This window comes from Euprymna scolopes, chromosome 39, assembly GCF_053919585.1.
Source record: "Euprymna scolopes isolate OS-2025 chromosome 39, ASM5391958v1, whole genome shotgun sequence".
NCBI classification, from domain to species: domain Eukaryota; kingdom Metazoa; phylum Mollusca; class Cephalopoda; order Sepiida; family Sepiolidae; genus Euprymna; species Euprymna scolopes.
The window spans coordinates 11,084,037-11,088,975 of NC_136520.1; positions in this window are offsets into that span (position 1 = coordinate 11,084,037).

Below are 4,939 nucleotides of genomic sequence, written 5' to 3' on the forward strand. Positions count from 1 at the left end.
GTATATTTATATAAAGAAAGAAAGGAGGAAAACATCTGCCTTAAACCACTAATTTAGTTCTAAAACAGATCCTTGGTTCGATAAAATGCATGCCTATTGGCTGATAGGAAGAGGCGCGGTGGATACTAGAAAGCTGATTGGCTAACTAAAATCCTCAACATATATAAAAACGAGAAACAACCACAGAATTCGCGCATAATCCTGACGAATCCCATAGTGGATGACACGCCGAATATTCAGTGTAGCTTAATCGCAATATATATTTTATAAATTAATATATATATATATATATATATATATATATATATATATATATAACATCGAAATATCTATCAGGAACGTGATTTGAACTTTTATTTCTTGATATTGGACCTTTACCAACTTTTCTTGGATTTTTATGTCATTGGATTCCGAATTTTGCTTATTCCTACCCTCTGATGAGAAGGGAAGTATTTATTTCGAAACTCTGCGGGTTAAGGACGATCAACTTAATTTGCGTCGCATTTTCTTAAAATTAAATATGTTTTTAACTCTTGTTTAAATGTTTTTACATGTCTTATTAATCCTTTGTTCTTACATATATATATATATGTATATATATATATATATATACATACATATATATGTATATATATATATATATATATATATATATATATATATATATATATATATATATACTAGCAGAAGTACCCGTTGTTGACTGGATTCCAAAACAGCCTACAGAAAATGGACTGTGATTGATTAAAGTATGATAGGTTATGAATAGAAGGGGGTGTAAAAGATAGGTTTGGATACTTAAAAATTTTTCCCTGAGAAAAATATGATGAAAGTAAAGATAATTTTCGCGAAAATATATTTTTATATTAACTTTGTTTCCATTCGTGGCCAAGAGTGACCAACAAGTTCCGTCAACGTAATGAATATTTATAAACACATTTTAATGTTTTCTGTTATTTTGTGCTTGAGGAATATTCGATTATATCATGTGCAGTTTATATAGAAATTCATTTAAGTAGTTATCGCAATAAATTTCGTTTTAATTTCTGTTCGCTGAAATGATTTCAAGGAAAGAGCATTAAACACTATTTCAAAACAAAAAAAACATGAACTGAACTTTTATAGACTATGGTAACATTTATTTCTTGTATATTTATTTTTGGGAGTAGTCGTTTGTTGGCTTTCTGCTACACACTCTTACTAAATAATATCGACGAAATATCGAAAAACAAAGAAACAAAAACAGTTTTGAAAAATAATAAAGCTTTGCTTACTTTAGTAAAATAATCCGAAACAGCACAATGGGATATTAAAAAATTAAACACGTAATTACTTTAGTTTTTTTTTTTTTTCAGCAAAGAATCGATATAAATATGAATAAGAAAATGGCGCCCTTTTGAAGCAGAACAGCTTCATTTAGGTTTTACAGTATTGAACGGTGTAATATTGCGCCGTCGGATTCGGGTTGTACTATTGTAATGTAAAGAACACGCAGAAAGGGGTTTACTCTAGTACACTGACAAAAGGAAAGCTTAAACAATTATATAAACAAAAAAAAGTTATGTAAATGTTTTTAAAAAGACACGTAAGCACGTAAGCAAGAGTTGTTCCTTCTTTTGACACGATAACAAGTGACGTTCTTCTTTTTTATTTTTTATCTATTTATCTATTTTTGAAAGTGCGCTACGTGCAAGTGGAGAAAGAAAAAAACAGAGTTATGCACAATTTGTGTCGAGAATTGTCTAAAGTTCGGACTTTTTTTTTTTGGCTTTCATTTTAATAAGAACGTAAATTTATGAGGTGAATTTATTCGACACAATATAATTTAAATAAAAAAATAAATAAAAGCTAACGTGAATTAAGATTAAAGTTAAGGTGTTATTTTAGACCCTGACCCCCTTTAAAAAAACCTTGTTATATTTGTGACGTATTTACATTCTATGGAGGTCAGGCGCGAACGAACACCCCATAATTTTATCATACTATATTTCTTCAAACTTAAACATAATTATCAAAGTATACTTACACAAATAGTTATGAAGTCTTTGTAAAAATTTGCACCATATTTTCATGGCGAACGCAGACCCCACAATTTTATTATACCATCCCTATTTAAGTCCAAACATAGTTATCAAAGTATGGTTATGTACATCTATATCGAATCCCCTTGTAAACGTTTTTTTTATTATTATTTCCGTACTTTGGGTGCCAGGCGCGAACGCAGACCCTACAATTTTTATGAACAATCGTTCTCCTAGATCAAACATACCCATTCCGTATCCTCGATACATCTTCTATCATTATATGCAATCAGTTTTTTTTTTAAATAGTCAACCATATAGGAGCCTATTCGTGACCAGGTACACCCACACACACACACACACACACAAACACACACACAGACGTTCAGCTTATATATATATATATATATATATATATATATATATATATATATATATATATATATATATATATATATATATGGTGGTTAAATTTTAAACTCTGAAAAAACAACATATAGACACATATATTCGAATTAGGGATTTATTGTTTGACAAAAGGAATATATAGAAGGGGGTTTCCTTAATCCATTATTGAAAATCCATGAATTAAGAAAATTAACATAACCCCTTCTATATATTCCTTTTATCAAACACTAAATTCTTAATTCGAATATATATGTCTATATGTTTTTTTTTCAGAACTTAAAATTTAACCACCAAACTTCTGTATTGCTCTATTCTAAAATATTGAGATTTAGGACTAGAATCACCGTTAAATTGTTACTTCAAGTAATATCTATCAGGATTTTCATCTGAATTCTATATGTATATATATATATATATATATATATATATATATATATATATATATATATATATATATATATAAGATTGTTTGAATTTTTATTTATTTTTATTAGCGATTAACTTCTTAATTTCGCCCCTGAGCGATTTCTCTTATTGTAAGGGAAGAGTTATTTGCACTTTGTTTATATATTTCTTCGACCAAATCTTAGCACGTTTTCTTACTTTTTATTATTTAAATATTAATTATTACGTGCATAAAAATATGTCATCTATATACGCGCATGTTTCGGGGTCTACTCCTCATCAGTATAGTCAGATTTTTATTGCCAAAGATCGAACCTAGAATGGCTCGATAAGTAGTCTCGTGTTTTACCACGGGACTACCGGACTTTAGACAATTTTATAGACAATTGTTATCGCTTATAAATCTAAGATAGTGTGACTTTTTTTTTATTTATATTTTATTAGCGATTAATTTCTATATATTAGTATCCAAAGTTAACGACTTTTGTCATAAGAACAGTTGTGATTGTATAATATCTCCGCTGTAAATACACATTTATTTGTTATTAATTCTCCGACATCAAGAGGCAATTGTTTGTTGATCCGGAAATAAAGGCTTAACAAATGGAGTCTACGTTTTGTACGTGGCTGGGTTCGAATCTCCCGACTAGCAGACATTTTCACCACCTACACTGATGATTGCGTAAGCAAGAAACACTAGTAATTTTTAGTATAAAAGAATAGTTATATATACACGTGTATACGTTCCTTGCATTTCTCAAGGTAGCGAGACACTGCTCACTAAAGCATATGTGAATATGCATATACCAAAATATGAGTTAAATAAATGACACAGATATTATACGTAGCAACAACCGTATAGTGAATCTGAAAAAAAGAAAAGCCCTTTTTTTTCACATCCGATAATTCAATCGTTATAACTGAATAAAAGAAACGCTGTTTAACTACAAAAATAAAGATGGAAGAGAAATTGAGCAGAAAAACGATACGAAATACACATATATATAAAAAACGGAAAATTAACATAGTCCTAAAAGAGCGGGAAAAATAAAAATAAAAGCCGCTAAGCGCAAAGAAAAAAAATCTAAATTAAAAATGGCATCTTTAAAGAGCGATTTCAAAATGGCGTCTTCACAATAGCTAACCCAGAAAATAGAATCGATTTTGCTGTTAATGTGTCATTTGCTTATTTAAGTCTAAAAAAGTAATATAAACCGAGTAAGAATGTGTTCTTAAAGTATCAATTATCTATTCTTTACTCAGTCTATCGGTCTCGAAAAAACAGGTGAAATAAAGTATACACAGTGGCATGCCCAAAGTTTCTAGAAGCTATCACTTTTATCTTGTCTGAATTTTATATCAAAAATTTATTTTTACTTCTGAAATTGGTGTACAATAGTTACATTATAGCAGCTACTGCATTGCACCTTATTGATATAAATGTTGTATAAACCTTATTGATATAAATGTTGTATAAACTCAGGCGGCAAAAAGAAAGTCCGGACTTGTACTCTTTTCAAAAACTTCAAATTTAAGCTAAACTTAATGTAACTGTTTAAACAACGTATACCTCATTTGATTGGCCTTTTATTCTTCTATAATTTTACCTGTTCATATTTGACTATAAATTGAAATATTCTAGTGTTCACGTCATTTAAAAAAATAGCTTCAAATTGAGAAGGCAAAAAGAAAGTCCGGACAATGGGAAATTGCCCCCCCCCCTCGCCAATCTTTCACGAAAAACACCCATCTAGCTGAATCCACTGTGAAAAATTTCCCCCACTCTATATCTGTGCCTAAATCAAAACGCGGATTCCATGAAAAAAGCTTCTTTCTTAGAACTGCTCGCCTGTGGAACTCTGTTCCGTCTGCCTGCTTCCCACCGGACTACAACTTGGATGTCTTCAAGGCCAACGATAACAAATTCCTAATGAACCGCCTACTTAAGTAAACACTTCATCAAATCTCCACACTAACGTAATGTACTTGCAATAATCCTTATCCCTGAGTGGCTTCCGGGCCTTGATAAGTGGTGATCACTGTGTAAAAAAAAACAAAAAAAACTTCAGGACATTAATGCAACACAAATGCAACCGGAACACAAT